Source organism: Podarcis cretensis, assembly GCF_951804945.1.
Source record: "Podarcis cretensis genome assembly, chromosome: 2".
NCBI lineage: Eukaryota > Metazoa > Chordata > Lepidosauria > Squamata > Lacertidae > Podarcis > Podarcis cretensis.
Genome location: NC_137171.1, coordinates 65,682,695 through 65,695,089, shown reverse-complemented (window position 1 = coordinate 65,695,089; position 12,395 = coordinate 65,682,695). Strand labels below are relative to the sequence as shown.

General features: G+C 43.6%; 1 long non-coding RNA gene across 2 annotated transcripts; it reads left to right on the top strand.

The window, feature by feature from the left end:
• The first annotated feature begins 2,197 nt into the window (after positions 1 to 2,197).
• LOC307211606 lies at positions 2,198 to 9,112 on the top strand. 2 transcript variants are annotated; one of them, XR_013836524.1, is made up of 5 exons: positions 2,198 to 2,213; positions 2,879 to 3,002; positions 4,232 to 4,326; positions 7,601 to 7,654; positions 8,920 to 9,112. It is a non-coding gene; the product is annotated as an uncharacterized lncRNA (long non-coding RNA). The 2 variants fall into 2 exon arrangements; XR_013836525.1 differs by having other exon boundaries at positions 2,199 to 2,213; positions 2,845 to 3,002.
• Positions 9,113 to 12,395: the final 3,283 nt, after the last annotated feature.

Here is a 12,395-nt window from a genome sequence, read left to right as displayed (position 1 = left end):
TTCATCAGCCAGGCAAGCAACTGGCAATACTCAGAGTGCCGAGAACAAATGGTAAGACTAGAAGCACTTTCTAAAAGTAAAATGTAGTGAAAGTGAAACACAAAGGCGGATTTAGGGCAGTACGATGAGTTCTGAACTGGGTGTTGAGCCTAGCGGGTGCTGCAGGATATCAAAAATATGACATAGTGAATTGATCAGGATGGAAGGCAAGTCGTGGGAGGGTGCCGAGTTTTGGCCTTGCACAGGGTGCCATTGAAATTTGAAAGACTAAAGTCTGCCCCTGTGAAACACATGTGTTACATGTACTTGTGGTTAGGCTTTCTATGATGGTCAAATTAGAAGAGATGATGGAGATTTGCAAGTGGGTCTCCATTCTCCCTAAACGTATTTCCCTCCCCCCAAAAAAGCACCTTCAGATGGAGGAGGAGGGAATTGAGACCGGCAGCCTGGTGCCCAGGAAGGAGGAGAGGGTAGTTTGCCGATGCAAATGTCATCTAAGCAACTGTCTGCCCCCACAAAGGGAAATATACAGGCGCTTGTGTTTTCCTTAATGTGACAACAGAAGTCGGTGTATAATAAAAAATTTCCTCCATGCTAGCAGTGGACAACACATCACCTATTTATCTGCATGGAAAGGCAGATCGTCAGATAAATAGTGACCCTGGAGGGAAGGTGGTGGGTGTGATATTGAAAAGGAATGGGTGTGTTGACTACAGTTTGTGGTTTTGAATGAGGTCATTCTAGGAATAGTAATACTACTGCATACAAATCCACACCCCAAAGATGCCTTTTGTTAATAATAAAATAGTATACTACATTATTCCTAGTTCTCCATCCTAACGTTTCATAATGAAGTGGTATTTCTGGGCAGAAAGCAACATAACGGCTTCTTCCTCTGGCTTCTACTTTATTACTGCTTTGGACCCTAATAGGCAGGTTGCCCTTGCAAAGCAAAGAAGCTGCAAGTGAAACACAAGAGGAACATGCCATCAAGTCACTTGCACAGATGGGATACCTGTCGCTGGAGCAGCAGCCACCTAGAGCAGACAACAAAGTCCACAGTGAAGTTGCCTAGCTCAGAATATTTGTTTGTTTATGGCCTGCAGGGAACAATCCTTTAAAGATGCTGATAGAGTCATACCTTGGATCTTGAACGCATTGGCTCCTGAACAAATCGGCTCCTGAACAATCGAAACCTGGAAGCGAGTGTTCCGGTTTTCAAATGTTCTTTTGGAAGCTGAACATCCAACGAGGCTTCTGTGGCTTCCAATTGGCTGCAGGAGCTTCCTGCAGCCAATCAGAAGCTGTGCTTTGGTTTCTGAACGTTTTCGAAGTCAAACGGACTTCTGGAACAGATTCCGTTCGACTTCCAAGGTACGACTGTATTTCATGCCCCGGAGATGTGTCTATGCTTAGTTCAGATTTTGGACCAGCCTCTCTCACCCTGACCTACCTTGCAGGATTGTTTTGAGGATCAAAGCGGGAGGGGGATATATCTTATATGCTACCCTGAGTTCTTAGAGGAAGGGTGGGATAAGAATGAAATGAGTGAATAAACTCTACGAGCCAGGAGAGAACTCAGGGACATCCCCCCATCCAAAAAGTTGATAAATAAAAAACAAGTTCTTGAATCAAGAGGAGTTTTCACCCATCACAGCTCTATATTAGGGAGAGTGAGGAAGCCAGTGCTGAGACCTGCAGCTTACACTACACTCCTTCAACCAGCCTGCTGACCTTAGGAGACTGCTATCCCTTAAGGTTAGCAAGATTCAACTATCACTGCGATCAGCTCTTGTATGGGGAGTGGGGAGTGGGGATATGCAAGACTGTCCTTTGACTCAGGTGGCCAATAGTATTGGGCTGCCCTGCAGCTGACCACCATTTGATTCAGTGGCTTAATTCTAATTGTGGAGCAATAAGGGAAAGATATCTCAAATGTGACGCAGAATTGTTCTAACTGCTTTGAACCAGACCTTTCTGGTAGAAGGTATGCCAGGATTACAGAATGAGGTTTGCCTGAGCAAGGACAGCATCTACGAAAAGGACACTCCCTGATTGTGTGCGGTGCCTGGGGTGGGTGGAACAAGTTTTTCTTCTTGTCCATGTTGCAATATGGGAGGAGAGAGCACAAATGACAAGGCGGCAGGGACAGAAGTTCCATAGGTCAAAAGAACATTGGAGAGGCAAGGCTGCTTTTCTTTCTTCCTTACCAGGTAAGCTTGCTTTCCTTTACCTGCTTTCCTTTTCTCCCATTAAGAAAATTTAACTTGATTCTCATTCTGTGCTTATAGAAGACACTATATTTTGCATGTGCATTTTGAAGGAGTCTATTGATTTTAGGCTGTTTGCATTACATATCACCTACTGAACTAAGGTTTGGGACATTTTGCCTTGCGGCATAGGTTCTTCACCTTTTAGGGGGGGAAAGAGGCTGTCTCAGTTGTGGATTAAGACTTCACCCAGAGACAAATCTACAGGAGAAATAAAAGTTAGGGCTTGCCAGATTTGCATAGGAAAATAAGCATATGCAGGAAATTTGCATTGACTTTATGTGCCTGAGTTCCTCTGTAGTGGTTTTGCTGGTTTATTCGGCCTTAGCTGGAGAATCGGGAGGAACTAAACATTTCCTCTTTTGCTACACAAAATTAGTCAATTTGCTTATCCAGTGCTGGCTAAATAACAACAGGCAAAACCAGATTCTTTTGTATGTGCTAGGATGATATATACTCTCTCAAGGCAAGTCTCCTGAAGACAATTTAAATCAGGGTATTTAGAGCAACCCCATGGGAGAAATATTTTGTCTCCCATGTAAAAATCCCCTTGCCTTCAATAACCTTTTCACAGTCTTTTTCTCCTACCCCTTCCAAATCCTTACCAGTCCCCTTGATATACTGGGAATGTGCATTGTGTGGCCTTAGGAAACAGGTTTAAATACTAATACCTGTACATTTCCTCCCGGCAACAGCTGCATCACGACAGAAGAATGTCTTCCATTTTAAAAGGTGGGTCACTTTTGCTTTGTATCTATACTGAGAATACTTCTATTAACAAAGAAGAAATTACATGAGGCTGGGTGAGGCAGTTGCCTTAGGCGGCACCTCTGACGCAACATTACGCTATTCGGTTGCCCAGCTTTGCTGTTGGTCTTCCCGGCCTCTAGGAGCAGAGAGGGACTAGTGGCAAAGCTCTGTGGAATGCCTCCCCTCCTGAGTCAGCGAGAAGGGTTCCGCCACCTGGTAGTGTGGTGGGGCTTTGCACTGGCTTCTCCTGAAAGGATATGCAAAACCCCTTGGCCGGTGGGAGGGAGGGGATCTGGAATTCCCCCACCACCTAGCAGGGGAGACTTCTTATGGCTGCTGCCGCTTTGCTGTGAGTTTGTGGGGAGGGCTCTTCCCCCTGCAAGCCCATTCTCCACCTTGGGCCTGGGGGCGGGCCCCATACTCCACCTCAGCATATAAGGCTCCAAGGAGGCCTCGGGCTTCGCCGTGAGTTTGTGGGGAGGGCTCTTCCCCCTGCAAGCCCACTTCACCAGGCCAGGGGGCGGGGCCCACACTCACCACCGCCACAACTTTAAGGACACTGGTGCTGCAGCAGCAAATGTTTAAAATGTTTTTATATATTTTAAAGTGTTTTAAAAGTGTTTTTACTTTTTACTTTGTTGTACCACCATAAACGGTGGTTTTTATCAAGGGTTAGCCAATAATGATGCCCACCAGACGTTGTGAACTCCAGTTCCCATCAGCCCCAGTCAGAATGGCCCATGGCTGGTGGTGATGGAAGGTGTAGTTCAGAACATCTGGAGGACACCTTAACTATCCACTAAAGCAAGGATGGAAACTAGTTGCTCTCCAAATATTGTTGGACTACAGCTCCCATCATCTCCCATACCGGCTGAAGCATCCAATAGCATCTGGTGAGCTATAGGTTCCCCATCTTTGCAAAAAAGCATGGATGCCCAAGTTGTGGCATACGCAACAGTGGTTTGTGGCATTCCTAGACTGAAGGCTGAAGGGCCTTTGGTAAAGTGCCTATAGAAGAGAAGCAGACCTGCAAAGCCTTGGCATGTGGCCCGCTTGGCAAAAGCAAGGATGGCCACCACTGCAATAGTGTTTGGAAGTTTTCTTGGCTGGGGAATGCAGATGAAGGTGATGGATCTTTGACTGCACTTGGTAAACGTCACAGCATCCTTGTTTCTTTGTTTCTCTGTTTTCTTTCATCTCATAACCATTAGTATTTGGGAGAGACGAGAAGGAAAAGGAAAAAGAAAAGGAAAAAAGCAAGAAAGAGGGTGAGAAGAAAGACAAGAAAAAGAAAAAGGAGAAAAAGGTAAGAAAAAGGATGCTGAATTAGAGGTGGCTTTTCTTACAGTTGGGAGGCGTGTCTCCACCCAATGCACATTTACTTGCTTGGTTCCCTTCAAGTGAAGTCCCTCAAGTGAAGCTGTCACCTGTGAATGTCTCATATGCACACATTTCAGCTTAACTCTGAAGTCTGATGTAAGCTGGTTTCAGGGCAAACACATCAAACTACAGAATAGATACAGACTGTGGTGATTGTCAGGGTGCACATGGCTTCAAACATCAGTGGTGAGAGAGCACTGGAGTCAGAGTAAATGGTTATGCATATGCTAGCTTCAGTCTCTTTCATTTGGTGAGACAGATGATTCCTCAGTACAATGTCCTGAAACCCTTTGAGTAGTTTTCAAGTTTTACTTAGAGTAGACAGTGGCGGAGCTTCATGCTCCAGCACTGGGGGGCGGAGAGCAGGCGTAGGCATGGGCGTGGCTGGCATTCATCCTGGGGGCGTGGTGCACGTTCTGGGAGCATGGTGCGCTGCCTGCGGGAGTGTGGTGCCAAGCATGGGCAGGGGGGGCAGCCGCAATGGCACCCCACCAGGATTGTGCTGCTGGGGACGGTGTGCTCCCCCTGCCCCCATCTTCCTCCGCCAGTGACAGTAGACCCACTGAAAGTAATGGACCTTAGTCATGTTCATTCATTACAGTGTATCTACTGTGAATAAAATTTAGTTTACTACTACTCTTTAAAACCATTCCAAATGCCCCACAGAATGATGGTCATTGGCTAGCTTTGTATATCCTGATGCATGAACTTCCAAAAATCAATACAGTAAACACAATCCAATTTTATGAAGTAGCATGGAAATCTTTAATAGCTCATTCATTGTCTGTGCCATATGAAATCATCACATTGGAGCTACTGCAAGCTCGTTTCTTCTGCTCAGATGGCAGAACTATTTATCACTCTGAGGCAGCAGCTGCTCCTGTAAAGCTGCATTGATCCAATTAATTACATGATGTTGCAGTTTGTGAGAATTTGTCCTACAATGGGAGTTCAAATTATAGGTGATGTCAGTAGCTGCAAAGGACTGACCACATTCTACCAACGTCCTCCACGAGGAATACATTTATGCAGATCAGGAAATTCATTTATTTGTGTAACACTTCAAAAAGATATATCCAGTAGTTGCTTCACTTTTATATTCTCTGTGCCAGTGTGAGTCTCGGTGGCAAGAATATAGATATAGGAATGTGAAGGGTAGTGAAAGTTTGGAATAAAGGCCTATGACTGGAGGCTATGAAAGAAGGCTTTAAACTCAGAATCTTTTACAGACACTGGCTCAGATTGTGCATCTTGGTAAACCACTGCTGAGAAGAACTGTTTATCTAACTGTGAGGCTCCCACACAGTGGGTCTGCAAGACATGACATGCCACAATCACTATTCGGCTATGATTCATCACTTAGTTTTCTTAAGACCTTTGAAAGCAAGGCAGTTCAGTTCACTGTTTCCTCCCTGCTCTGTATGTGAGTCAACCTGGGCCCAGCTTGGATAACTAAAGGGAAATTTTTAATTGGGGAAAATGCCTACAGAACTCAGCATTTAATAGGGAGATAGAAAGACGCTGTTGTGAAATGTAGGGAAAAAACAGCTGGATGGGTGTGTAGCATCTTTCAAAGGGCACATGATGAGTGAGCTTTTAAGCTAGAATGAGAGTGCAGTGATTTTTTTTACCCTTTAGAATCCACTTTCATGTTCCCACATCACAGCACAGAAGTCCATGACTGGCACAAAGTGCATCGACACGCATTGAAGTCAAGATGCTAATTCGGCCCCAGGTGCCTTCTTTCAGTTACCTTCTCATCCTGCAAGATGCAGTAGGCTTTGTTCATTTATGTAAGCTTTGGCAAATGTCAAGGATTCAAAATCTCAAAAGATTCCCACCCATTTATCTGCCACATTAAAAAAAAAAAATTCCCCAAATTTGCCATATGTCTGGTGATGGTGATGGATGGATGGATCTGTCAATTTGGGTTCTCTGGTTTCTCTTTCCCCCCATTTTGACTGCATCCACCCAGTCCGTGGCACTGTACAGCTTTCAGCATAGGCTGACAATTCATCTCCTTACCCTGACAGCTGTGGAATGTTGTTTTTATGACCTACCTGAAAAGTATGGCTGTTTAGGGTTGGTGGTTTTTAAATGGTTGCTTTTGTTTAAATTGATGTTGTTGTTGTGTCCTTATGGGGAAGTATAGGTAAGAAATTGGAAAAAAAAAAAAAACAAATATACTGACTAGCAGCAGCTCCCCATGAGTCTTTCCCAGGCCTTTCTAGAGATATCAGGATTGAATCTGATACCTTCTATATACAAAGCTGGGTCCCCCCCCCCAAGCAAGGGGGATGGTTGTGGCTCAGAGGCAGACCAGATGCTTTGTATGCCAAAGGCTGCAGATCTGATCCCTGGCATGTCCAGGGTAGAAGAAGAAGAAGAAAATTAGAAGTAATACCCAACATAAGTGATTGGCAGGTTAAAATGATAAATTATGCTGAGCTTGATAGAATATCAGGAAGATTAAGGGACCAAGACGAACAGAAATTTCATGATAATTGGAAGAAATACTTAATGTATATGGAATCTAAATCTCAGGTGACACTGGCGGGGTTGAAATAACTCTAACAGTGGGAAAGGCCTATGTAAAAGAGTTAAAAAGTACGCGACTATATAATTTATTCGATACTTACCAAAGGAGTGGAGGGAAGTCCAAGGAGACTAACTCAGTTATGTATTTTATTTATGATTTGTGAAGTGGATATAATTTGTGTAAGGTATGTGGTGGATTTTCTTTTTTTGTTTATGTTTTTTCTGTGTATATGTGCAATATGAATAAAAATTGATATATATAAAAAAAAGAAGAAGAGGAGGAGTTTGGATTTGATATCCCGCTTTATCACTACCCTAAGGACTCTCAAAGTGGCTAACAATCTCCTTTCCCCTCCTCCCCCACAACAAACACTCTGTGTGGTGAGTGAGGCTGAGAGACTTCAGAGAAGTGTGACTAGCCCAAGGTCACTCAGCAGCTGCATGTGGAGGAGCGGGGAAGCAAACCCGGTTCACCAGATTATGAGTCCACCGCTCTTAACCACTACACCATGCTGGGAGAGACCCCTGTCTCAAACTCTAAAGAGCTGCTGTAAGTCAGGGTAGATGATGCAAGCCAGGTGGACCAATGGTATGTTCCTGTGACTGCCAAGTTCTGTGTTCTGTACCACCACTGGTCTAATCGCTTGGTTTTTGCTCCCTAGCATGATGGGAAAGATGATGACAGCAGCAGCAGCTCAGACAGCGATTCTGAAAAGGTAATTGGATGCCTGGTAGACTGAATGGGAAGGGGTTCAACTGCTGGCAGGTAGGTAGGGATGCTGATGCTGATTATTATTTGGTCCCATATTATTTTAGCGGACAACACTTTCCCCTCTACCTTTTATCTAGGTTAAAAAAAGAACCACTTTCTAAATGTTTACCTTTCAGTAGGCCTGCTGGAAAGCTAATTAGCAGCCCTGCCTGTATTTACTGCCAATGTACTAGCAGCAGACACAGTCTAGTCCTTTACAAAGGACATAAACCTTTGCCTGGGCTGTACCACTTCAGACTTCAGTTGGGGACTTTCATGTTGCAAGGCACTCCGTGGTATCAACAACCATCCATCTCCTTGACATGCCAGTTTATGCTGTGGGGATTTCATTGTAGAGTGGTACCTTGGTTTATGAACTTAATCCATTCCTGAAGTCCATTCTTAAACAAAACCTGTTCTTAAACCGAGGCGCGCTTTCCCTAATGAGGCCTCCCACCGCCGGTGCCCTTCCACTGTTCGGCTTCCGTTCGCAAACCAGAACACTACTTCCAGTTTTGTGGACTTCGTAAACTGAATAGTTCGTAAGCAGAGCTGTTCGTAAACTGAGGTACCACTGTATGGAGAATCACACAATCACATAACACCCCCATCCACACCCAATGGCAGTCTGAAGTGGTACAAACCAAATGAAGGTTTTAGTGCCCCTGTGGTTTTAGTACTTCTGTATTGGAATATTTATATCCCACCTTAAGATTGGATGATCGTTAAGGCGGCTTACAGTAGACTGCAATAATGTATGGACATTTATAAGCCTGAAACCCACACCACACTTTTAAGTCCTGTTGCCAATGGATGGTCAATTGGCAGATGATTCCTTTGCAGTCCCAGTGCAACTGGCAGCTGAAGCTGAATGTGTTTTTTCTAGCAAGGAAGGGGGGTAAGCAGTTTCCTATAATTGCTCCTTCTTTGGCTGGTGTATGGGCCAGACTGCCCTCCTTCTTGCTATCATCACCCTGTATTTGCATTCTCTGGGCAGATACAGTGAGAAACTGTGTGGTCTCAGGTGCAAAAGCACTTGTGTCGCTGAAGAAAAGAGAAGTAATGGCAGCGAGGATGAAAACTTTCCCTGATAAAAGATATCCCTGCTTGAACTGACAGAAGCCTCTGCCTTTTGGAATGTGGTTATCATAATGAAAGGCGAAAGAGGGTTGAGGGATTGTGAAATGTTCCTCAGCTCCAAATTACATTCTCTCTTCTTGTATGCCGCAGGCTCGCAGTGGTGACAAGAAGAAAAAGAAGGAAAAGGATTAAATTTGGGGCAGCCAACAACTAGCAGAGGACATGAGCTGAGTTGCCTAAGAATGTCTTCAGGGCATTTGGAAAGGAAGGAAGAAGTGTCTGGGTTCAATGCATGTAAAACAAAGTGTATTTGTTTTGTTTTCCATTAAAACTTAATACTCTGTTTAATGCTCCCTTCATAAGCAATCTGCTTCTAGCCTTAGTGAAAGGTGATAATAACTAAATACCATTGTGGTAAGATTCACATTGTGGAATACCCTGTTGCAGGAAGGATGGCATAATCAGCTCTATAAAAGTAAGGTAGCAGTGCCACCAGCTGGTGCTACAAAACTGCTGCATCTATACTCTAAATCTTATCTAATGGATGCTTTGTCAAGCCTTTTCCAGCATGACTCCACAGTGCCCAACAGAAAACAAAAATGCATTAAGCATGCAGGCTAGGCTTCTGGCACTCGTTAAGTAATTATGGAACATGGTCCAATTGTGCAATGGGACTTTCCCACCTCCCCCTGCCCAGCGTCTCCCACCCCACAGTCCCTAAACCTGCTCTGGAAGGTTGGGGGCAACCCCAGAACAGAAGACAAGAGAGGACACAGATTTTGCATATGCTAACGGTTATCTGCACATGTAGAAACAATTACTAGAACCCAGGCAAGTCAGGATTCTCCCCCGCACATGAAGGAAATGTAATATGCATTCTCATAAGGTCTCATCTCATGCTCATCAAACATTTAGCCAAACACGTTTGAACATTCCTGCTGAGTTTGTTCTTAACTAATGACTACTATGGGTATGTACTTTTTTTATAATAAAAAAATTGCTTCACAAAGTGGGGAGGGGAGGATACTGGAAGAGACCTGTGCAGGAGCTGCAAATTAGAAGCTACTATCTTTAATCCTAAATGTCGAACAAGTGTTCAGATGACGTTGTTTGATCCCTAACAAAGCAGAGAAGATCTTAGGGGTCTCAGAGCTCATCAAAAAGTAATGTGGGAGCGAGAGGGGAAATCATAGAACTGTAGAGTTGGAAAGGGAGCCCGAAAGTAATCTAGTCCAGCCCCTGCAATGCAGGAATCTCAACTAGATCATGCACAACAGGTGGCCATCCAACCTCTGCTTAAAAACCTTCCAGGAAGGAGAGTCTACTATTTTCTAAGGGAGACCGTTCTAGTGTCAAAGTTATTCCTGATGTTTAGTTGGAATCTCTTGCAATTTGAATCCATTTTACATAAATGAAGCACGTCTATAAAGTAGAAGGGGGAAGGTGTTGTGGGTTTCTCTGATTCCGCATGTGGAGACTCATAGACTTGGATCACCTAAGTTCCAGTTCCTACTGAGCTCTGAACTTGCTTTGTGGCAAGTCACACTGGTCTCAGGCAGTCATTTCCCTATGAATCTAATGTTGCAGGGGATAAGTGTGGTTATAGGTTTTCTTTTTTCTTTATATTTGTATTCTTATCTTGAAACCCAATTAGAAAAAATGTTTTTGTTTTTTTAAGTCATGTGGATTGACAAGAGAGAAGAGAGAAGCTCTTTGTGCTTTTAGGCATAGGTTCATTTATCATATTTATATCCTGCCTACCCCCCCCGCCCCGCAATGGGAATGGAATGAGCTAGATGACCTTCAAGTCCCTTGCAACTTAATGGCTCTATGGCTCTGGGGTCTGGACAGCAGAACTATTCAAGTCAGGGGTAGCCAATGATGTTGGATTCTCATCAGCCCCAGCCAGCAAGGTCATGGATGATGGGAGTTTGGAGTCCAGCATCCTCAGGAGGTCACCATACTGGCTAACCCCAGCTTAACCTACCAAAGGAGCCTGTTTTTTTGTTATTTAAATTGGCCAAGTATAGGTGATTGGTTGCTGTATAACCTGGCTGTATAACGTAACACCCTTTCCAGGGTTCTAGCCAACCAGCCAATCGCTTTGCTAGGATTGAAAAACACCCACATGTATTTCATTACCCCCTTTGACACACAACCTTGCATAAAATAATCAGTATATAAACCAAATGCCTGTTATATAAGGCATTGAAGGGTGGAGCAGAGAAAGCAAGAGAGCCAGTAATGATTACTTAAGAGATATCTTGTTTACATGCATCCACTCATATTTATATAACCATGTCATCACACACAGGTTTCCTTTAGGAGTCCCTGAACAACAACCATAGCAGCATCTTACTTAATTATAAGAAATACTCAGGCGAGCTCACGCATACAGGAATAATTACAGGATCTCTGTGCGTCAGGCACTGTCTGAAAAACAAAGTCTGTATTGTTGGTCTGCATCTATGTGTGCATGTCATGAAGATCTAAAACTCTAAAAACCATTTCAAATAACATCTGGGTAGCAATGTTGTGATTGTATTCTAATGGATTTCTGTTCTGAACACTCGGGGGAATGTTACGGTAGGGCACCCTTTTGGAAGGGAAGGTATCTGTGGTTTTGGCATTGGGATAGCTATCATGTGAATGACTACCAGTAGTTGCAGCTTGTTGTGAAATGGGATTAATAGTAGCAGCAACAGAAGCACATGAGCCTATTTAGTTTGTAGCGGTCATAATCAGTGTCTATAAAATTTGTGAGCTGGCCAGAAAGCAAAGTTCTTATGAGGAAGAAGAATCAGGGAGATTCTAGTGGCTGGCATCCTTGGGAATCCTTAAACCCATGGCCCTAGTGAGGCATCTAATCATAGCCTGCATTTTTATTGAGGCTTGATCAGGGCCTGTATTTTAAAATGAGCTTAAAGATTTTCAAATGTTCATGCCAGGCAGAAGACCAGCTGCCTAAGAACCTTGGCAAAATGTTTTTCCTCCTAGACAAGGGGGCCCCCTGATTTATAGCAGAAAACAATTCTCAAAGTCAAAGGGAATTACAGGCTGACAGCCAAGGTTACACTGACCCTACATATTACAGAAGATAAAAAAGCAGAGAAAAACATAATTAAGAGTGGGTAAATAGTAAAATAAAACCATGTGCCTCCCATTAAACTTGAGCCATATTTTCCTAAGGTTCAAAGGTCAAGAGCAATGGAAAAGCATCTAGCTGGCAGAAAGGAAGAGAGTATTTTGGGAAGTCTTTTTCTAAAGTTGTTTCTTTCTTAAACTGAGATCCTTTTAAGATTTCTTTTCCTTTTAAAAGGTTATTTATGTTATGTATTAAATATATTGGCTTAAATGTAATTATGCAAAGGAATTAGAAACTAAGAAATGTTAAATCCTTATGCTAGATTCTTATTTCATATAGTTGGAAGAGATCACAGGGGCCATCAGCCACCAGCCCAGCCCCCCCTGCCAAGCAGGAAACATCATTAGAGCATTTGTCAAGCTTTTGTTTAGAGACCTCCAAAGGAAGGAGATCTTTCAATGATGATCCTTGACATCTGTTTAAGATAAAAATTTAAGATTAACCATCTGTTTTGGAGGGCAATAGGGCGAGGTGAGCTGGT